The sequence below is a fragment of the Felis catus genome, chromosome D1 (assembly GCF_018350175.1).
Source record: "Felis catus isolate Fca126 chromosome D1, F.catus_Fca126_mat1.0, whole genome shotgun sequence".
NCBI lineage: Eukaryota > Metazoa > Chordata > Mammalia > Carnivora > Felidae > Felis > Felis catus.
In genome coordinates, this window is record NC_058377.1 from 20,283,314 (window position 1) to 20,307,032 (window position 23,719).

Sequence of the window (23,719 nt, forward strand, 5' to 3'; positions counted from 1 at the left end):
AAGGAAGGCAGTGGGATTGGAAACGGTTGAGGAGAGCGGGTAGAGAGCGCTGGGACCAACTGGGGATGGAAAGTTCGCCTTCAAGGCATTCAGTGTCCCAGGTGAGAGGTAAAGAGGGCTGAGCTGGGACAGAGCCAGTATGTCTAAGGAAGACATGACGAGTCTCAACCCGTGAATTGACAGTCGAGAGATGTGGTGATTGATTAGAAGAGCAGGAGTATGGGAAGGGAAAGAGAGAAGTCAATTGCAACGTTGGTCTCAAGCCAGGACAACAAGAGTTACCATTCTTCTTTTTTTAATGTTTACTTATTTTGAGAGACAGAGAGAGAGAGAGAGAATGAGGGGGAAGGGGCAGAGAGAGAGGGAGAGAGAGAGAGAATCCCAAGCAGGCTTCGCATGTCAGCACAGAGCCTAACACGGGGCTCGAACTCTCGAACCGTGAGATCATGACCTGAGCCGTCAAGAGTCGGACGTTCAACCCACTGAGCCACCCAGGCGCCCCAAGAAGAATTACCGTCTAAGGTCAGAAAGGAACACAGAAGCCAGGAGTAGGAGCTGCTTGAGCGGAGGACCCAGTGAATGCATTTACGTTGAGCTTGAGTAATGAAAAGGACACCCTGCTGGGATGTGCGCTGGTCTTCTAGCTTCAACGTGGATTATTAGTTATCTACACCAGGAGGGACCCGAGCTGCCCCCTGGGGCAAGACTGCTAACAGACAGTGAAAACTAATGAGCAAACAGGGTGGTTAAGGACACTGAGATCTCCGGGCACCATCAGGGCAAAGGGGAAGGCCAGAGGGTGGGGCACGGTGGAACAGCAGGTTGAACCAAACTTTCAGAGTTGAAATCTTCTAGATCAGACTTTCAAATACAGCAACTTGATGATAAGTCCTGGTGCAGCGGTTCCCTCACCCGGCGATACAGCAGAGTCACAGGAGAGCTTTTAGTAGGACATGTTCTTGTGATCCCCACCCCCCACCCCGGATTCCAGTTCTCAGGCGTTAGTCTGGTGGGATTAACGGCTCTCATGTCTGCTTAGCCTGGGTCCTGGTTGGTTGCCGCAGAGCTGATCCTGTAGGTGAGAACCTGATGTTCCTGGTCTCCTCCTCCTCCTCCCCTTCCTCGTCCTTCTGAGTGGAGAGAAGACAGCCACATCGAGGGTCTGGTCCTCAGGTTGGCAAGAGTTCTGCAGAGAGGTGAAGGTGAGCATCCTGCCAGGGAGCCCTCGGCAGAGAAGTGATAGCGACGTCCTGGCTGTGGACCGACCGCCAAAGGGCAGAGCGAAAAGAAGAAGAAAACCGAGTACAAGCACTGTGCGTCCTGCTGTGTGCCGATTCCCTCACACCGCCTTCCTTCTCGAAGACAGTCTAAGCTCCATGAGGGCGAGAATTTCTTAAAAATCCCTCTACGGCCCATTTCCAACCTAAAAAAGAAGAAGAGAGAGGCTAGTGTGATGTGCCCCCATAGCTCCTCTGATCTCCTATTTTGCAATCCAACAGCCCCTGGTAATAAGAATAGTCTCTGAGGATGGGAAGGAGGGATCAAGGAAGAATCATCAGTTTACCCTAATTCCTCTTTTAGACGCAGAGGCCGTCATAAACGTTGCTCTTTCAAAATGCCACCAAGTCTCCGAGCAACATCTACAGACTCTAACAAAAAGAAATACACAAGAAGCTCTTGTTAGGCCAGTTAGAATCAGAAGGGCTGCAATTGAGTTTCCGAGTGTGCTTTCTGCATTCAGCAGCCTGGTCCGAATCATAAACAAATGATAATTCTGCTCCGGAGGGCGAGGCTCTGGAGAGCAGAAATATGCGCATGGTTCAAGGGGCTCAGGGCAGTAGGTAGGAGCTAGTGAGCCTGGGTGGTCTCCAACGGGAAGACTGAAAAAAATTGTTTTCATGTTTTATTTCCTTTTGAGAGAGAGCGCACACAAGCAGGGGAAGGGCGGAGAGAGAGGGAGACAGAGGATCCGAAGCGGGCTCCATGCTGACAGCAGTGAGCCCGATGTGGGGCTCGAATTCATGAACCGTGAGATCATGACCTGAGCCGGAGTCCGAAGTTCAAAGGACTGAGCCACCCAGGTGCCCTACCAACTGGAAGATTTTCCCTCTGCTATTCTTCCCTCTCGTGGAAATCTCTCTGTTCTAAGGCCACTGCACACCCCTCCCCTGGCCTGCCCCTTCTATAGCCCCACTTCCATACCCAATTATGGAGCAGAAAAACTAAACTGAGCAAAAGAATTTGGGGAAAACTCAAGTATTCATAAATCCCCTTAAACCCACTAGTCTTCTGGGGATCGGGAGTGGGAGAGGCTGGAGACTCATGGCTGGTGGGAATCTATGCAAAGGAAAAGGGCTGCGGAGAAGGCTGGAAGGAACTGTGGCTGCAGAGGGAAGCTACTGCAGAGGGCGTGTCCTCTTTTAGATGCCATCCAAGGAGTTCCGGTCCCCCGGGTGCTGAAAGGGCCCCAGTCAAGTGTGGAAGCTTCTGGGCAGTGACTTGATCACCAAGATGTCATGAACAATATCACAGTAAGCTGCTAACATTATGGTGCCTTTTATTCATTTAGTTTAAATGTTCATTTATTTTGAGAGAGAGAGAGAGGGAGGGTGTGCACGCACAGGGGAGGGGCGCGGAGAGAGGGAGAGAGAGAATCCCAAGGAGGCTCCGTTCAGCACGAAATCACCACCTTAGCCCAAATCAAGAGTCAGACACTTAACTGACTGAGCCACCCAGGCGCCCCTACAGTGCCTTCAGGATGGGATACTTAAGCCTCTTGCGTTATGGGAACCACAGAATAAATATGGGACATCTTGAGGGAATTCAAATTTACCAAAGATTTTTTTTTTTTTTTGGTGGTGGTGGGGGGACCATTATTCTTCATATTGAAATAATCTTGGATATCTGATGGAATAGCATATAAAACTTTCATGAATTTATGAAGCTACACACAAGAATTAAAGTGTCCCCTCCAAATGAAATCAATCAATGAGTGAATGAAGTGTCCCAATTGTCGAGGTCTTTTTGGAGAGTTGTTTTCTTTCTTCTGCCTTCAGGGCTATTCGGGGAAAGTTTTTTTTTTTTTTTTAATTTTTTTTTCAACGTTTATTTATTTTTGGGACAGAGAGAGACAGAGCATGAACGGGGGAGGGGCAGAGAGAGAGGGAGACACAGAATCGGAAACAGGCTCCAGGCTCTGAGCCATCAGCCCAGAGCCTGACGCGGGGCTCGAACTCCCGGACCGCGAGATCGTGATCTGGCTGAAGTCGGACGCTCAACCGACTGCGCCACCCAGGCGCCCCTATTCGGGGAAAGTTTTGACAGGCACTGCCCAGACGTTTCACAGGACAGGTGAGTTACCATGAGTTTGCGGGTGTCTGTCCATCTGACGCGTCTGTTCGCGTCTCCTGCCAGCCTGTGAGGTTGGCGGTTTTGGGGTCTCCAGGGATGTTCTCACCCTTTCCTCTCTCCGAGCCTTTGTTCAAACTGTCACTTACGTCTGGACAAGCTCTCGCTTCTTGACAGCCACATCCCATTCTCTTCCTCTCCTCATAACGCAATCCAAGGCCCTTTTGTCCAGGAGCCCTTCTCCAAGTTAAGAGAATCGGCCCTTGGAAGAGAATCTGTTAGGGAATGAACAAATCACGGGGACCTAAGGTACAGCACCGGGAACACAGTCAACGGTCCTGTGACGGCGTTGTGCGGTGACAGGCAGTGGCTGCACTCGGGGTGAGCGCAACGCAGACTCGGTGAATCGCTGCGTGGCACGTATACGTCAATCAGTCCATCAATCAAAATTCAAAAAAATAAATCGAATGAGAAAGAGAGGAGCTGAAGGAAGGGCCAGGCTGCAACGCCAAAAACGATTCTGCTACTAAATATTTGCCTCGTTTGGTACACGACTTTACAGTGTTTCCAACTGTCAGAGGTATGTCTTATTTAGAAATCATTACGGGGCGGGGTGCCTGGCTGGCTTCATCAGTTAAGAGTCAGACTCTTGCTCTCAGCTCAGGTCTTGATCTCCGGGTCGTGAGTTCAAGCTCCACGTTGGGCTCTGCTGGGCTTGGAGCCCACTTCACAGCAACAACAAAAAGAAATCACTGCAACCCTAAGAAGTATAGAGGTCAAGGCTTTTTTTTTGTTGTTAATAATTTTTTAATATTGATTACATATTACAATAATATTTTGCATACATCAGGTTAAATAAAATCTATTATTTTGGGGTCCACCTGACGTCGGCTCAGGTCGTGATCTCGCGGTTCGTGGGTTCGAGCCCCGCGTCTGGCTCTGTGCTGACAGCCCAGAGCCTGAAGCTGGCTCTGAATTCTGTGTCTCTCTCTCTGACCCTCCCCGCTCTCTCTCACTCTCTTTCTTTTAAAACTAAACATTAAAAAATTTTTAATAAAAATATACTTTTTATTTTACTTATTATTTATTTGAAAGAGAGAGAGGGTGCAAGTGAACAAGGGGCAGAGAGAGAGAGAAGCAAGGCTCACCTGAACCAGGGCTCATGCTCACCCGATGTGGGACTCAAACTAACAAACTGTGAGATAATGACGTGAGCCAAAGTCAGATGCTTAACGACTGAGCCATCCAGGTGCACAAATAAAATACGTTATTATTTTCACTGTTTTACCTCATTTCATGTGACTACTAGAATTTTTTTTAATGTTTATTTTTGAGAGAGAGAGAGAGAGAGAGAGAGAGAGAGAGAGAGTGGTGTGTGTGTGTGCACGAGTGGGATGGGGGCAGAGAGAGAGAGGGACAGAGGATCCAAAGCAGGCTCTGCGCTGACAGCAATGAGCCCGATGTGGGACTCAAACTCAGAAATCCCGAGATCATGACCTAAGCCAAAGTCAGATGCTCAACTGACTGAGCTACCCAGGCACCCCAAGGATTATTTTTCATCCTCATCTACCAGTCAGGCAAGGAAGCTTTACAGACTTTAAGTAACTTGCCCACAATGACACAACTGTTAAGGGGTTCTTTCCACTCTGTTATGAAAAATGATCCAAAATTTGGAAATAAAGCAAGAGGGTGACTGTGTGTCCTCTAATGTCTTCGTGGGGCATTGTTTAAAAGCTCTCCCAGGGGGCGCCTGGGTGGCGCAGTCGGTTAAGCCTCCGACTTCAGCCAGGTCACGATCTCGCGGTCCGGGAGTTCGAGCCCCGTGTCAAGCTCTGGGCTGATGGCTCAGAGCCTGGAGCCTGTTTCCGATTCTGTGTCTCCCTCTCTCTCTGCCCCTCCCCCGTTCATGCTCTGTCTCTCTCTGTCCCAAAAATAAATAAACGTTGAAAAAAATAAAAAAAGCTCTCCCGGGGTTTACGTAGTTCTTCTGGCCGGGCTAGCTTCCTGGGTTGCAATCTGCACAGTCACCCAGAACCCTGCACGTTAAACCACTAACTTGGTTTAATGCTCTCCTATTGCTGTCGTGACATTCTTCATAATTTTTGAACACGGGGCCCTGAATTTTTATTTGCGCTGCGCCCAGCAAATTAGTCTGTCTCTAGGAGAATAAACTGATGTTTGATTTTGTTATTCACAACTAATTCAGGGCTCAGGCTCTGAGAAGTTACATGTTACCTTGTAGATGGGAGTCCAACCCGTAACATGTATCTATCTGTAGAGGTACAAATAATTTCTGTCCTTTGGAAAAGATAACTCGTGCTTTTATTCCCTTCCCCCTCCAAAGCCCCCGTGGAACATTAATTAGATTTGTCTCTAATTAAAAAAAAACAACACTAATTTTGGTGAGCCTGTCCCTATGGGTTATATAAACCCCACTTCCTTGGCTGCTCTTGGGGTCAGTGTTTCCACCTCACTGATGCCTTCGTGTTTTTAAGTATTTTGTGAATTACACGTTGACAACTCCATACTCCAAGCCCCTTCCATTATATCATGCAACCAAAGTCACTCTTTGCTCTGCACTCTGCTGGCCAGGAACACACCCTGAATTCTTTTTGTGCATTTTGGGTGCACCTGTTAATTTCTGTCCTGTCACTCTTTCTATCCCATCAATTCTTTTAAACGTGTATTTGCCTTTTTTTTTTTTTAACAGATGATGCATTCACTTGGTTCAAATTCAAAAAGTGAAAAGGGTAAGGGGCTCCTGGGTGACTCAGTTGGGTAAGTGTCTGACTTCGGCTCAGGTCATGATCTCACGGTTTGTGGGTTCAAGCCTCTATTGGGCTCATCGTTGACAGTGCAGTGCCTGCTTGGAATTTTCTCTCTCCCTCTCTCTCCCCTCCTCCCCCGCTTGCACTCTCTCTCTCTCAAAAATAAATCAACTTAAAAAAAAAGTTCAAAAGGGTGTATAGGAAACATTTTACATCCTACACTATCCCAGACACCCAGTTTTCCTCTCCAAAGACAACTTCTATAACTTCCAGTGCTATTTTCTACATATACCATCCAATGTGTTTATACATATTATCTGTTTGTTTTTAATTTTTTTTAATATTTATTTTTGAGAGAGAGACAGAGTGCGAGCAGGGGAAGGGCAGAGAGAGAGGGAGATACAGAATCCAAAGGAGGCTCCAGGCTCTGAGCTGTCAGTACAGAGCCTGATGCTGGGCTCGAACTCATGAACCGCGAGATCATGACCTGAGCCGAATTCAGACGCTTAACTGACCGGACCACTCAAGTGCCCCTTGTTTGCTTTTTTTCAATAAATTGCAGAATATTCTACACACTATCCTGCAACTTGGTTTTTTCATCTAACGCTATAACCTGGAGATTATTCCATTTTAATGCATGAAGAACTCCCTCGTTGTTGTGTATGGCTATGTATTTATTATTCCACTGGATAAATTTAGTCATTTATCTTACCATTCTCTTATCAATAGATATCTAGGTTGTTTCTAATTGTTTGAAATAGCAGGCAATGGTGCATTAAATAACTATGTACATATATCATCTTGTACATCTATAAATTCCCAGAAGTGAAGATGATTGGTCAAAGGACATATGCATTTATTATTTTTGAAGTGTTTGAGGAATTATTGTGCATAAAGGTTGTATCAGTTTATACTCCTACCAGTAACATGTAAGCCCTTGTTAACATTACAGCAATGTGTTGCAAAATTTTTGAACTTTGAGAAGGGGCATATTATCTCATTGTAATTTTCACTTGTAATTTTTTAATTAATAATGAAATGACGCATTCCTTTCATGCATTTCTTTTGGGGATAACTGCCTGCTCACATCCTCTGCCAATTTTTCTATGGGTTTGCTAATCTAAGATATAAGTTGCAAATACTGTTTTCCCTGGAAAACAGTATTTTTTTTAATGCTTGTTTATTTGAGAGAAAGTGAGAGAGAAAAAGAGAGAAGGGGCAGAGAGAAAGGAGAGGGAGGATCCCAAGCAGGCTCCACACTGTCAACATGAAGCCCAATGCGGGATTTGAACTTATGAACCATGAGATCATGACCTGAGCGGAAATCAAGAATCAGACGCTTAACTGACTAAGCCACCCAGGTGCCTCAGAAACAATAGATCTTTTTAAACTTTATTCATGGTGATTTACACTACGTGGACTTTTTATTTGATGTTGTTGGATTTGCCAATCTTTTCTTCTATGGCTTCTGGCTTTGTGTCATAGTTAGAAAGGTCTTTCCTGAGATTACAAAAGAACTCTCCTAGGGGCGCCTGGGTGGCACAGTCGGTTAAGCGTCCGACTTCAGCCAGGTCACGATCTCGCGGTCCGTGAGTTCGAGCCCCGCGTCGGGCTCTGGGCTGATGGCTCAGAGCCTGGAGCCTGTTTCCGATTCTGTGTCTCCCTCTCTCTCTGCCCCTCCCCCGTTCATGCTCTGTCTCTCTCTGTCCCAAAAATAAATAAACGTTGAAAAAAAAAATTAAAAAAAAAAAAAAAGAGCTCTCCTAGATTTCTTTCTGTAAATTTATGGTCCTATGTTTCATATGTAAATCTTTGGTTCATTAAGAATTTATTCTGATGTGAGGTGGGAAGTTTGAGTCCAGCTCGATTTTTTTCTTCAAATGGTTACCTTATTGTTCCTGAGCCCTCTTTCGAATAATCTTTAAATAATCCATCCAATAGAGTACTCAGCTTGATTCTACGCTAATTTGTCTTATGTATTAGTGTTTGTTTTTTTTAAATTTTCTCATCTAGTCCATGATCTGTCTATTCATTGTATGAGAACTGCATGTTTATGTTAACGTAGCTTCAAAATGTATTTAAATTGTAGCAAAATGTATTTCTGCTGAGGCTTGTGCTCCCCTCATTACATTTCTTTTAAACATTTCCAAGAGATTCCTGCACGGTTCTTTCCCCACATCAACTCTGGGGTCAGTTTGTTTTTACAAATCTTGGTATTTCATTGAGAGTGCATTAAATTTACAGATGTGTTGGGGAGAACAGATTTCTTTATTTTTATTAAAAAATTTTTTTCTTTAACATTTGTTTTTGAGAGACAGAGAGAGAGACACACAGAGCATGAGAAGGGATGGGGCAGAGAGAGGGGGAGCCACAGAATCCAAAGCAGGCTCCAGGCTCTGAGCTGTCAGCACAGAGCCCAATGTGGGGCTAGAACCCATGAACTGTGGGCTGAAGTCGGATGCTTTTAACTGACTGAGCCACACAGGTGCCCTGAGAACTGATTTCTTAATAGCGCAATCTTGTCTGTTTACCAAAGAACATGATAAGCCCCTTCATTTTGTCAGGTTTTCTGTTCAGTTTAGTTTCTGTATTGTATTGTAATTTAATTTTAGAGAGAGAGCACAAGTGAGAGAGAAGGGCAGAGGGAGAGAGAACCCAAGCAGGCTCCACACTCAGCACCCAGCCCCATATGGAGCTCAATCTCCCCCCCCACCACCCCCGACCCTGGGACCATGACCTAAGCAAGAGCCAGATGTTCAACCGGCTGAGCCACCCAGGCGCCCTAGTTTGTATTTGAACGTTTTATTCGTCTCGCATAATTCTTAAGTTTATTTCCAGGTATTGTTACGTGTTTTTTTAACTGTTATTAAACAGGCCTTTTTGGGGGCACCTGAGTGGCTCAGTTGGTTGAGCGTCCGACTTCTGCTCAGGTTATGATCTCGCGGTTTGTGAGTTCGAGCCCCACGTCAGGCTCTGTGCTGACAGCTCAGAGCCTGGAGCCTGTTTCAGATTCTGTGTCTCCTTCTCTCTCTGCCCCTCCCCTGTCCATACTCTGTCTCTCTCTCTGTCTCAAAAATAAATAAACGTTAAAAAAAAACAGGCCTTTTTTCTCGTTCTATCTTACACTTATTTGTGTATATGAAAGTTACTGATGTCTCTTTATAATTGTGCATGAGCCAGATTACAGAATTTCCTTAACCCTAACACCTCACACCGAGCACCTGAGCTAACAGATTGGTGCCTGAACGACCCTTCACGTGCCCTCTGGGGGGCTTCTTAGAGTGTAGTGACAGCTGGCACTAAGGGAGAATTTCGTCTGTCTTTCCAGGATGAAGTAGATTGTTAATAATTTCTTGCCAGACTGGTTCATTCCCAGGGGCTTTTTAAATGATGCTTAAAATATTGAACATCCTGCTTGTGCCCCTGACATCACCACCAGGCCACTGTGAGCACATGTGCGCGCACACACACACACACACACCTTGTCACCCTCCAGCCTTCAGCCACTGCCTGATAAAATGCCCCAGTGCTTAGTAGCATATTTGACTAGAAACCATGGGCTTCCCTTGAACCATTTTGCTCTGTGTATTTTAATTATAATTAAAGTGATTTCTCTACACCGAGCAACTCTTGGAAGAAACCCCAGGAATTATCATCATCTCCTTAGGCTTTGTTTCAATTCTGGTCTTTATTTCTTGGTTTGCTTTTTTCTAGCTTTATTACGAGGTTATTGACATATATATAACATAGCTAAGTTTAAGGTCAGGGAGGAGCCAAGGTGGCGGAACAGCATGGAAGTTTTTTTGTGTGTCTAGCGTCTAAGTTGGAGGTATAGGATGTGATGATTAGATACATGTATCTATTACAAAATTATTGCCACAATAAGGTTAGTTAACACCTCTGTCCCCTCACAAATTATGGTGTGTGTGTGTGTGTGTGTGTGTGTGTGTGTGTGTGTGGTGATAACATTTAAGATTTATTCTTGAAGCAACTTTCAAGTACATATGTGCGTTAGATCTCCAGATCTCGTTTATCTCATAGCTGGGAGTTTGCACCCTCTGACCAACATCTCCCCATTTCCCCCACCCCCAGCCCCTGGTAACCACCCCTCTACTCCAGTTCTTTACCAGTTTGGCGTCTTTGAAAGCCATCTCTTAGGGCCAGATTTAGGGCTTCCAAATGGCCTGCGGAGACCTGCCTGGGTAAGAAAGCTGAGAAGTGATGACTTTTGCTCTGTCTTAAACCCTGAAATAATTCTTGGGGCGCCTGCGTGGCTCAGTTGGTTAGGCAACCGACTTCAGCTCATGATCTCATGGTTCATGGGTTCGAGCCCTGCATTGGGCTCTGGGCTGACAGCTCGGAGCCTGGAGCCTACATCCAAGTCTGTGTCTCCCACTCTCTCTGCCCCTTCCCTGCTCATGCTCTGTCTCTGTCTCTCAAAAATAAATAAATGTAAAAAATAAAAAAAAAAACCTGAAATAATTCTCAAAGGGAGTAACCAGGCGAAGAAGGTAATCCTCACCCAGTCCGTCTGGGATCCGGGTCTCAATTTAACTTCAAGTGGGGTGTAAAGAGGTGGGGGAGGGAAGAGCCCCTGCACAGTATTGCTGCTCCGTGTAAGTTTCACACAGGAATCATTGCAGCAGGACAAAGGGGATGATGCAGCTCCGCCCTAGATCGGAGGGTTTTGTGGGTTTCTTTTTTTAAAACAACATTAGTGGTTACTCTGTAAATTTCCAGAAAGTCAGCTCCGCGGGTTGGAGGATCTCAACGTAGCATCCTTGGAATTGGGCTAACATTCTAAAGGGTAAAAAGAAATCCTAGCATGTGACCTAAATACCCACAGCACGCCCTCTCCCTGGCAATATTTCACACCTCAAAATGAAAACACAAGAGCTCATTGGGATTGCCAGAAAAGGCCACAGCGGCTTTTCACACTTCTTTTGCCAGCAAGGTAACACTCTAATTTGGGTCTCTGACTTCCTCTGGCTCTGGAGGCAGAGGTGGGGTTACGTGTTGGGTTGTTCTGCCTGCTTCTCTGGTGGGTATCGGCTCAAGAGGGTGGTTTGACTCCCTCTTTTTTTTCTCAAGGACTCTGGAGGATCTGGGGCTCACCCTGCAGCCTCAGGGAGCAAAACTGGATACAGGATTTCAAGGTGACTTTGCCCATCCCTTTTCTCACACCCCGTACTCTTTTTGCTAAAAGTCTCGCTAAGCAAAGAGAAGAACAGTCCAAGTTTCAAAGTTCAAGGAAAACTCCCGTTAAGTCTGCAAGCTTTTCTTCCGCTCGAATCTCGTTAGCTCCTGGTTATGGGGCTTGGGGTTCTTTTTACGGCTTCTTGCACCACAGAGCTGTGGGGGACGGGAGCACACGGAAGACCTTGCCCGCTGCTGGTCTGGCCGCAGTCTGACTCTTGATTTCTGCTCAGGTCATGATCCCAGGGTCAAGTGACAGAACCCCGCATGGGCTCTGTTCTGAGTGTGAAGGCTGCTTGGGACTCTCTCTTTCCTTCTTCCCCTGTCCCCTACTGACACTCTAAGAAATAAATAGATAGATAGATAGATAGATAGATACGGACGCCTGGGTGGCTCAGCTCGTTAAGCGTCCAACTTCAGCTCAAGTCATGATATCACAGTTCGTGAGTTCAAGCCCCACGTCGGGCTCTCTGCTGTCAGCTCGGAGCCCATTTCAGATCCTCTTTCTCTCTTTCTCTCCCTCTCAAAATAAATAAATGAAAAACATTAAAAACAATCGAAAGAAAGAAGAAAGGAAGAAAAAGCAAGCCCAGAAGAGGGGGGGAGGAATGTGATTGATAGCTTACGAACTGGCCTCTGTGCAAAAGTGTTTAACAACTAGACATGCTTCATCAAAAAATACCAGCCTAGGGGGTGCCTGGGTGGCTCAGTTGGTTAAATGTCCAACTCTTGATTTTGGCTTGGGTCACGATCTTGTGGTTCGTGGGTTCCAGCCCTGCGTTGGGCTCTGTGCTGACAGTGCGGCGACTGCTTGGGATTCTGTCTCTCTCTCTCTGCACCTCCCCCCACTCACACGCACGCGTGACTTCATCCCCCTATATCTGGAATGTTTTCTCCAATTGCAACATAGGAGGTCAAGTCCCTGGATCCCTTGAATCTCGGTGTGCTGCTCAAATTGCCTTGGGCTTCATTCCAGTCTCGTGAGGAGGTGGGTGATGGAGAAGGATTTGGGTGGGAGGGAGGACCTGGGGGCAGTTTCCTCCCAAGGCGCTCTGGGAGCTCCTAATAACGCGCTGCTTAGTGAGGTTCTTGCATCTACGAAGCGACAGAAGGGCAAAAGGCATTCATAAATGTGATTATGGGGGCGCCTGGGAGGCTCAGTCCGTGAAAGTCCTGCTCTTGATTTCAGCTCAGGTCATGAGCTCACAGCTCATGGGATCGAACCCTGAGTCAGGCTCTGTGCAGACAGCGTGGAGCTGGCTTGGGGTTCTCTCTCTCCCCCCACCCTCTCTGCCCCTCCCCTGCTGGCACTCTCTCTCTTAAAAGAAATAAACTTTACAAAATGGGATTATGATGTGGGTGATATTTTCAAAAGTGATAATCTGCTAAAAGGAAGAAGTACCTGCTAGGAGGTGACTGTGTTAGATCGCGTGCATCAGCGAACGCCATGGGGCCAAAGGCCAATGCCATGCAGCCTTCGGTGGCTGGTGCAGAGACGGCTCCGATGAGCTACGCAAACCAGGGGGGCTCTTCCAATGGCTTGATGTCCTCGTTTGGAGTGCTTCCTCACCTGGCATTCCCAAACATTTCCATCTCCTTTCCCTGCCCTGCCTCTCCCTCCACTCCATGCTCCGGCAAATGAACTTTGCTCTGTTCCAAGTACATGCCCCAGGCTTTCCCACTTTTCTGCCCTTGCTCAAATTCTTTGCTCCATCTGGAATGTCCTTCTGTCTCCTTCTTTGCCAAATTTCTAAATATTACTGATCCTTAAGGCCTTGTGCAAAGTCCTCTCTGTCTGTTCAGCTGGAAATGGTCATAGCACATTTTCTATTTCCTTTTGGTGGAACATTCCTTACTTCTCCTTGTAGACATACTGTATTCTCAGTCTGTAACACGTGACTTTGAATGCAATAGCTATTTACTCTTTTGCTGAATGAATGAATGAATGAACCAATCCTGACAGAATATTGGATTGTGTGTGGTGCTAGGTTGAAAGATTGTCCTAGGAGAATTCTATTTGTTCATTTACAAAGCACCTACTAGGTTCTAGTTCCTCCGCCAGGATTTATTATCAAATCCCTTCTGTTTTAGCATGGTCTCTAACAAACAAATACGCATAACAGAAGGCTCCCAATCTCCAAGAGAAATACATCAAACCAAAGTGAAAAATAAATAAGTTTTGTGTGTTGGCTGAAGGGGGAAAGGGTACCTGGGTAGAGGTTGCAATTAGGAAAAAGACTGCCCAGGTCTGACAAAAACAAGGAAAGAAGGAATGACTTTAAAAAGATAGGTTTGGGGGCGCCTGGGTGGCTTAGTCAGTTAACAGTCCGACTCTTGGCTTCAGCTCAGGTCATGATCTCGAGGTTGATGACTTGGAGCCCTGCATCGGGCTCCAAGCTGACAGTGTGGAGCCTGCTTGGGATTCTCTCTCTCTGTCTCTCTCTCTCTGCCCTTCCCCTGCTCATGCTCTCTCTCTAAATAAATAAATAAAAAAGAACAAAAAAAGGTGGGCTTTGGATTGGGGTTGAGAATACCAGTGGGCACCAGCCAGAACACACACTTGACGGTATGACCCCTGAGGGTAATGAAGGATGTGTCTCATGGACCATCCATTCAGCCTATAAGCATCTACTGAGAAGTAGCTGGAGCCAGGGGTTGGGGTAACAAACACCAAAATGACAAATTTTCTGTACTTGAGATGCTCACTGTCCAGGAAAGAGACAAAAAATTAGTGCCATGATGAGGGCTCTACTGAAGGTTGTTTGGGATGTTCCAGGAGGAGACAAGAACGTTTCATGCCTGTTGGTTGTGAGAGAGGTTTCACGGAGGTCATGGCCCCCCAACCAAGCCTGAGTAAGGAGCATGATGTGAGGGTTTTAAAAACAAACTCTAGGGGCGCCTGGGTGGCGCAGTCGGTTAAGCGTCCGACTTCAGCCAGGTCACGATCTCGCGGTCCGGGAGTTCGAGCCCCGCGTCGGGCTCTGGGCTGATGGCTCAGAGCCCGGAGCCTGTTTCCGATTCTGTGTCTCCCTCTCTCTCTGCCCCTCCCCCGTTCATGCTCTGTCTCTCTCTGTCCCAAAAATAAATAAAACGTTGAAAAAAAATTAAAACAAAACAAAACAAAACAAAAACAACAAACTCTAGAGTCCAACTGACGAGGCAAGACTCAGGATCTGGGATCTGATCTTGCCGTGAACCACTTGCGTAATTCTGACGTGAGACTGAGCCTCGGTTTCCTCCTCTGTAACATGGGATAACTGTGTTACCTGTATCACAGAATTATTATGAACATTCAAGGAGAAGATTCCCCAGCCCCAGACTGTTGCTTCACTGAAGATACAAGTGGAAGTTCCTCCTGGTTCACTCACAGCTGATTTTGGTTTGTTTCTTTTTCTTTTCTTTTCTTTTTTTTTTTTTTGAGAGAGAGAGAGAGAGTGCACAAGTGAGTGAGGGGCAGAGAGAGAGAGAGCGAGAGAGGAACAGAGAGAGAAGTAGGGCTCACCCGAAGCGGGGCCCGAGCTGTGGGACTCATGCTCACGAACCATGAGATCATGACCTGAGCTGAAGTCAGATGCTTAACAGACTGAGCCACCCAGGCACCCTGTTTGCTTCTTTCTCAACCTTGTAGCCCCAGAAGTTGGCATCCAAATAAGGGGTTATCTGGGAAAGCAGGTAACTTTTCTCTAAAGAATTATCAAAGTTGAGCTAAGTGATTTTGCAGGCAGCTGATCCCAGATTTCCCAAATTGGCATTTACGCAAAATGATAGCTTATGGGTGTATAAAGCAGCCCATACCTTGAAATAAACAGGCTTATTTTCTAGCTTGTTATTGGATGAGGGGAAAGAAGAGAGGATGGGGGGTCTTTATTCAGCTAGGGGGACTCTGAATTTGGCAGGTTGATTCTGTGTGGGGAGGATAAGGGACTCCTGAGAGCCGTCCTACCCTGTGGCCTTGGTATTGGAGAGTGGATGGTTTTGCTTGTACTTTTTTTCCTTTTTAGAGCTCACTGTCATCCGATTGCAATGAACATGCCTGTTTATTGAAGCTCTGCCTCTGGGTTCGCGAACAGTGGGCCATTAAAACTAAGAAGAACTCACATACGTCTCTAATTTCTGCCCTCAGCAACCATTGCTTTGATACAGACTTTATGATGGCAATTATGTAAAACTATGCCCATATAAATAGTAGGACAGAAAGCAGTTAGAGATTTGAGATTATTAAAGCTGTTTCTCGAGCCAAGGGGAGTTGTCTTTTCATTCAGTGGCAATCCCCTGTCGCAAATGGAACGTTTCGCATTTCGTGGCTACAATGAAAGATGGAAAACAAAACAGGAAGGTAGGAGGAGAGAAATGACCAGAAAATGAGAAGGAAGGGAGGGAGTAGGAAAGATGGCGGGAAGGGGAGACAGACTGGGTAGACAAAGGAGGTAAGACAGACGAGGGAAAGAAAATTTTTGTGGAAAGTGGGGTTGGGTCTCACGATTTCTGAACAATGTTAAGTAGGATCAAAAAATAAGATGTCCATTCCATTCACATGTTTCCCTGACTCACTTTGGGAAACCATTCTGGGAGAACATTCAGGCATTCTTTATCATTAATACAGTCCATCTCATCGCACACACAGATGTTCCTCGACCTTGGATGGGGTTATGCCCTGATAAACCCACTGTCAGTTGAAAATATCAAAAATGCATTTAATACACTTAACCTGCCCCCAACATCCTGGCTCACCTTAGACATGCTCAGAACACCGACATTAGCCTACGGTTGGGCAAAATCATCTCACACAAAGCCTAATTTATAATAAAATGTTGACTATTTCGTGTACCTGACTGAGTACCGTACTGAAAGGGAAAGACAGCACGGTTGTGTGGGTACGGAAGGGTTGTCAGGGTATCGGTAGTTGACCCTCGTGATCTCTGGGAGGCTGAGAGCTGTGGCCCCTCCCGCTGCCCAGCAGCACAACAGAATATCATACACACAGTGCTGGCCCAAGAGAAGAGCAAAACTCAAAGTTTCGGGTACAGTTTCTACTGAATGCGTGTTGCTTTGGCATCATTGCACAGTCGAAAAGTCGTAAGTTGGACCATGGTGAGTCTGGAAACGTCTACATGATCTGTGTCAAACTGTGTAGCCTGTGAGTTTCTCTAATTTTTTTTTTTCAATGACGAAATCTCAGCCACCCGGGTCGATTTTGGTGTCCTCAGGCAAAGTCCATGACCCCGTTTTCCACTTGTTTTCTTTCTTACCACCAGTCTACACACACTCAAGACAATGGGGTGATGGAGGAGGTCCTGCTTCAGCTGAAGGTGCCTGTGTGGACGCGAGTGGCCCCAAGTGGAGCTGGTACAGGGGCTCTGCCCTCTGGAACCCCAGGCCACACCACTCCCGGGAACTCTGGAACAGAGGAGACGTTTGGCAGATACCTTGTCTTCGCTTGACCTTCCCATTTCCTGCCAAACCACGGCCCTTAGCCTCTTCAAAATGTGAAAAGCACTTGCTCTTGGAAGCCTTCCCAGATGTTGATATCTATTGATACACATTCTATAAGCTGTCATTAGTTTACCTTTGGTCATACCTGCACGTTCTTACTGAATTTGTGTGTGTGTGTGTGTGTGTGTGTGTGTGCGCGCGCACGTGTTCCGGTGAAACTTTATCTCTGGACACTGAGAGGTGACTTTCAGATCATTTTCACACTATGAAATATCCTTCATTTGATTTTGTTTTCAATCACTTAAAAATATAAAAAACATTTTTAACTGTCAGGCTCAACCAAAATAGGCGATGGGCAGGATTTGTCCGCAGCCTTAGATTGCTGAAACTTGTATTAAATAATCAGTTGTATTTATATTTCCTTCAAAGAAGTGGTAAACAATTTATTTTACACTGCTTCAGCTCTACTGGAAGAACCAGTATCAGCTATCACTTTGTCCCCCTTTTTGGAGTTAGTATTGCTTGAATAGCTCAAAACCCTATGATACTTGAAAGCCGAGAGTGGAAACGATTGAGACCAATCTGTCTACATGAACAGCATGGCGTATCGAGGCATTATCTCAATTCTCTGAATGAAAAACGGTTGCTGTTCTGTGCTCACTGGATTTGCCTTTGGCACTCTTTATCAGGCTCCATGGTCCCAGAGGGCTTACAGGTGTCTTTACAAAGACACGTGACGAGAACTGCCTCTATTTCTTCTCCCCTCCATCTCCTGCCTGCACCCCTCTCTTCTTTCTTCCCCCCCATCTGGGAGGAGCGCTCCTCTTCTTGTCCAAAGCTCATGCCTTCTTCCCTCTTCTCCCGGGCAGCCCCTTCGCCCATAGTGTTTCATCCCTTCTCTTCGCCTCTTTAGTACCATCTACTGTACCTCCTTCCCTGGATCCTTCCCTCAGCATAGCTTATGCTTATGCGTCTCTGATGTGAAAGAAGTCCACGCTTCCTGGACCCAACCTCACCACCCCCTCCCCTTCTCTTCACACCCAAGCTTTGGAAGAGAAAGCCACAACTTGCAGTTGGTTCATCCTCCGCACTTGACTTCTTTGCTTCTGTGACTAGGGGTCTTATTCATCCTTGATTTTGCTTATTTATTTTGAAGTAGAAACTGGTTGCCTGTCTTCTTCTCAAAAAAAGCAGAATTTTTTCCTTTAGAAGTTCAGATGATATGTAAAGAAAAGCGAAGAAAAAACAATAGCCGATAACTGTGGAATTTAGAAACAACTGCCATAGGCATTGCGGGTCCTTCACCGACCGCCATTTTCCTTCATCTTCCTTCCTGGCAACATTTAGGGTCTACTTTACCCTGTATGTGATGCAGTGATATATCCACCGTTGGTTAAGTAAGGATTCTCAAACTTTCTGGCCCCCATGACACTCAGACTATTGGAAACCCCAAAGAGCTTTAGTTTTTGTAAGTTACATTTATTAATATTTACTGTATGGGACACCTGAGTGGCTCGGTTGGTTGAGCATCCAACTTTAGCTCGGGTCATGATCTCACAGTTTGTGGGTTCGAGCCCCGTGTCAGGCTCTGTGCTGACAGCTCAGAGCCTGGAGCCTGCTTTGGATTCTGTGTGCGTGCGTCTCTCTCTGCCCCTTCCCCACTCATGCTCTGTCTCTCGAAAAATAAACATTAAAAAATCTTAAAAAATTCTCAAAATATCTATTAATTCCTCCAAAAACAACAATAAATCTGTCAAAGGTTAACACAGAACACTTTCTATGACAAAATAATAAATATATCTCCCCAAAGATTATTTGATGAGAAAAGTGGCATTGTTTTACATTTTTGTAAATCTTTTTATTGTCTGGCTTGACAGTTGGACTTCCATATCTGCTTTTGCACTCGATCTGTTGTGATATGTTGTTTTGGTTAAATAATACACGAGGACAACGTGGTCTCCCAGCTAGATGGTTAGAAAAAGGAAAAGTATCTTAATACCTTCTTCAGATAATCGCTGATGCTCTAATTTGGTACTATATCAAAACTCAAAACGTGGTAGTTTCGTATCTGTAAACCTTTGCACTCTCTGGACACTTGTGAGAGAATGAGAGTAAAAAGGCAAAAAAGAGGGGCGCCTGGGTGGCTTGGTCAGTTAAGCGTCCGACTTCAGCTCAGGTCACGATCTCGCGGTCCGTGAGTTCAAGCCCTGCGTCGGGCTCTGGGCTGATGGCTCAGAGCCTGGAGCCTGTTTCCAATTCTGTGTCTCCCTCTCTCTCTGCCCCTCCCCTGTTCATGCTCTGTCTCTCTCTGTCCCCAAAATAAATAAATGTTGAAAAAAAAATTAAAAAAAAAAGGCAAAAAAGAATCTTAACACCATGATGAACATAGTTTGGGCCTCATAGACCTGATTTGGGTTGGGGTTCCACAGGGGTTCCTGGAGCACCCTTTGAGAACCACTGGTCTGAACTGGTGCTACCGTTCCCCTTACCGGTGATTTAGGATGGGCACGTGACTCCATTCAGACAAAAGAGAAATGAAGGGAATTCTTCAATCCATTTGGAGAAGTTTCTTGACAGATACAAAGGGTTTCAGAGGAAGACAGAACTGTGCTGCTTCTGCGGGTCACTGTCATAATCTTGCGTTTGTCTTGCCTTTGCAACACGAGCTGCCTGAGGATGGCAGACAAGACACCACGGAGCCTCAGCTAACCACATTTGAGTTACCTTGACCCAGGACTTGGGGTTTTGTGAAATTATTTTTACTTAGAAAGGAAAAAAGGCGGGGGGGGGGGTGCGCCTGGGTGGCTCGGTTGGTTGAGCGTCCGACTCAGGCTCAGGTCATAATCTCACAGTTTATGAGTTCGAGCCCCACATTAGGTGCGCTGCTGTCAGCACAGAGCCTGCTTTGGATTCTCTGTCCCCCTCTCTGTCTGCCCCTCTCCCATTCGTGTGCTCTCAAAAATAAATAGTGAAACAAATTTTTAAAAAAGAAAGGAAAACAGGAAGGGAGGGAGGGAGGGAGGGAGGGAGGAAGGGAGGGAGGGAGGGAGGGAGGGAGGAAGGAAGGGGAAGAAGGAAGGAAGGGAGGAAGGGAAGGAAGGAAGGGAGGAAGGGAGGAAGGGAAGGAAGGAAGGGAGGGAAGAAGGAACGGAAGGAGGGAGGGAGGGAAGATGGGAGAGAGGAAGGAAGAACTTTTTGGATATCCTTCCAGACTTTTTTCTAAATGTTTATACACATAACTTGATATTATTTTCTGTATCCCTAGCACTTAGCTCAGTGTAATGCCTGTTATATCTCAGTGCTTAATAAATGTTCTTTGAAAGAATGAGTAAATGAACGTGTGGTGTTTACTGACTGACAGTTTCCTCCCATTCTGTTCTTTGTGAGGATGAAGAAAAGCAAGTCGCTCTAAGAATGACAAGCTTCTGGGTGCTATGAGACATAGATCTGCAAAGCAGGCTATTTCTGTTTCTGGATACTGAACACCCCACGTCCCCAGCATTTTGTATCCCGAAGGAAGTCAGGCATTAGCCTCACAGAACCTGAAACACTGGCACTTTATGCTTCTCCGGTGATCTCTCATTGAGAAAGTGCTTTCATGATTATCTCATTTAGACTCTGAAAGTCGAGTGGGGATTTAGTGCCTTTAGTCCTCTGTGGATGAGGAAACAGGGACACGAGAGGCTGGGGACACAAGAGGCTGGTTCAAAGCTACACAGCTAGTCAGCAACTGAACCAGGACTAGAATGCAAGGGTTTTGAGTTCTTGGGGGTTGAGCCCCAGGAAGCTCTGTGAAGGGCTTTTGCCATGGTGGGGATTCGTCTCACCACCCTGGGGTACGTAGCCAGACGTGCAAAAAAACCAGCTTTTGTCCTTCATCTCCGGACCACCCCCTGGGAAGCAGAGTGGCCCGTGATCCAGCTCAGTCGAACGGCACCAAAATGACAAACCCTTGTTTTGAATGACTTTACCTGGAGGTGATCTCTTCCGCTAGACTGGCTGTGACATTAGAAATGGACGAAACCCGGGACATTTCCCACCCGGAGCTTGATGGGAACTGGCAAGTGTCAGATTTGAAATTTCTCACTGCAACTCACAGGCTTCTGCTGACCTGGACTTGAACGCTCCAGCCTGGAAAACAGTCCAGAATTAAATGTTGACAAGTAGCTCAGGGGGTGTACGTAAAATGCCTGTACCTCCAGTGGGGACAAGTGGCAAATCACCCAGGCAGGAACCAAGGCCTGCCTTCTCATCCTGGCCCTGCCATGATTTTGTTGTGTGCCTCTAGACATATAGTATATCCTCTCCAGGACTGAGCTTATGGATTTTTATTTAGATACGTATTTTTAAGTTTGTTTGTTTAATCTCTACACCCAGTGTGGGGCTCAAACTCACAACCCGAGGTCAACAGTCACATGCTCCACCCACTGAGCCAGCCGGGTGCCCCTGAGCGTATGATTTGTTTTGTTGAGAGAGAGAAAGCACAAGTTGGGGGGGGTGGACAGAAAGAGGGAGAATCTTTTTTTAATTTCTTCAATGTTTACTTACTTTTGAGAGACAGTGAGAGACAGAGTGTGAGCAGGGAAGGGGCAGACAGAGAGGGAGACACAGAATCCAAAGCAGGCTCCAGGCTCTGAGCTGTCAGCACAGAGCCCGACGGGGGGCTCGAACCCACGAACTGTGAGATCATGACCTGAGCTGAAGTCTGACGTTTAAATGACTGAGCTACCCAGAGCCCCATAGAATCTTTTTTTTTCTTTTTAAGTTTATTTATTTATGTTGTGTGAGACAGTGTGTGCATGCATGAGCAGGGGAGGGGCAGAGAGAGAGAGAGAGAGAGAGAGAGAGAGAGGGAAAGAGAGAGACTCCCAAGCAGGCTCCATGCCATTAGCTTGGAGCCCAACACAGGGCTCGAACCCACGAACTGAGAGATCATGACCTGAGCTGAAATCAACTGTCAGCACTTAACTGACTGAGCCACCCGGGCAAAAAGTGACTAAGAAATAGATGATCTCAAAGAAGGTAATCTCTGAAAGTCTACATAACTTAGGTCCAATTCTTTCCTTAAAAACAATTTTTTTTAACGTTTATTCATTTTTTGAGAGAGAGACAGAGTGCAAGTGGGGGTGGGGCAGAGAGAGAGAGAAGGAGACACAGAATCTGAAGCAGGCTCCAGGCTCTGAGCTGTCAGCACGGAGCCTGACACGGGGCTCCGACCCACGGACTGAGAGATCATGACCTGAGCCGAAGTCGGCTGCTTAACCAACTGAGCTATCCAGGCACCCCAATTTTTCTTTAAAGAAAAAAGCTTGCGCGTATAGAAAAAAATGAATTGTGGGACACACACACACACACATTAAAAAGTCGATAACCTCATAGATAAGACACGTAGGTGTTGCTGAAAACTGATTCATCCTGCTGCTTTGGTTCTTACCGAAGCCGCCCCGCATTACTTCCTGCTTCGAATGAAGGGAGGTGAATCAGAGTGCTCTCTCTTCTGTGACAGCCTGAGGTCATGGAAAGAGATCTGGAGTCCGGTACACCTGGTTTGAATTCCCAGCCCTTTCACTGACCACCTTTGTGACGCTGGGTGGGGTCGCTGTTACCTCGTCTGTAAAATGGGTGTGTGGTGAGGGGTAAAGATAATTTCTGTAAGTTCTCTGGAGCAGTCCTGAGCTCATGGCAGGTGCTCTCTGTAACGTGGGGCCGTATAAGGGAGGCATCTACACCAGAGCTATAGGATAGCAGAGAAAAACGTGATTGTTTCATGTTTCGGGGCTGGATTCCTGGGGAGGAGTGTTTAAGCAGGGCCTTGAGAGAGGGTCCCCAAGTTCTATAGGTGGAGGCGGGAAAGGGAACAGCAAAACAAAGCCAGGAGGCAGGAAGATGCAATGAACGTAGAGGGAGTAGAAAGGAGGATGTTCATCTGGACAAAGGTGCGACTAGACAGGTGAATTGGGACCAGGTATTCTAGGGTTCAAAGTGACAGAACACTGGCAATTTATCTTGTGGAAAATGGGAAGCCATTGGAGGTGTTCAGCGGAAGAGTGACAGGTTTCATATGCTACATTCCTATCGGGCAAATTGTGGAAGAAGTCACTGGAAGACACAGCCCAGGGAAAAGCAGGGTCCACACTTCAGAGATGGACTTGGAAGCAGGTGCCACTGAAATCCTTCTCTACAGATGTCACGGTGCGATGGCTGTGACACCACCCTCTAACAAAAGCCTTGGGAGAGAGAAGTTGGGGTTATCGTGGGTTAAGACGGGCTGAGACAAGAGGACTTAGGATAGATTTTTGGGAGGGTAAATTCAGGTAAGGATTTCTAGTTCTCACTGCCGTGGAGTTGAAATGGATTAGTCACGTAAGATCTTGAACGTGGACCTACAGTTGGAGTCTTCAGGGACCCAGGGGGACAAGGCAACTTTATTTAGGGAAAAAACATGTTCTTTAGCCCCGAGCAACACTGAGGTTGAATAACAATCCCTGAGCGCAGGAAAAGAAAGATGAGGAAGAAAAGGAATGTGAAAGACTAAGGTAAGAGGGAAGAAGGGGAGAGGAGAAAAGGAAAGGAAGAAAGTGAGGCGGGTCACGGGTAGGGGTGCGTTCTGCTCCGGGCGGCTGCGCACAGCCCTGGCCACGGCGGCCTGCCTGGCTCAAGTCAGCCGCTCGAGCTGGCCGAGAGGAGACGGGGAGGCTGGAAGACTGCAGTCAGATGCATCTTCTCTGGCTGTAAATAATCAAATGGAAAAATGCTGGATGAGACTCCCCTGGCTCAATCTGGAGGGAGAAGGTCTATTCATCCATCTTTGAGCTTTTTCACTGCTGGGGATTGTCACCCATGTCAGATCCATCTGGACATTTCTGCTTTTTTTTTTTTTTTTTCCTCCAAATGCCTCTGCCAGGATGAATATTTAACACACTCAGATGTAAGAAACTAGGACGTAGAGGGGAGAAAATTGCGTGGTAGCATCA

General features: G+C 46.4%; 1 long non-coding RNA gene across 1 annotated transcript in view; it reads right to left on the bottom strand.

Annotated features, from left to right (window-relative positions):
* Window positions 1-438: 438 nt before the first annotated feature.
* The window catches only part of LOC123380379, a 46,618-nt gene continuing 23,337 nt past the window's right edge, over window positions 439-23,719 (bottom strand). Inside the window, exon 3 of the long non-coding RNA XR_006586067.1 lies at window positions 439-1,423. This is a non-coding gene — a long non-coding RNA (uncharacterized LOC123380379). The remainder of the gene's footprint in view (window positions 1,424-23,719) is intronic.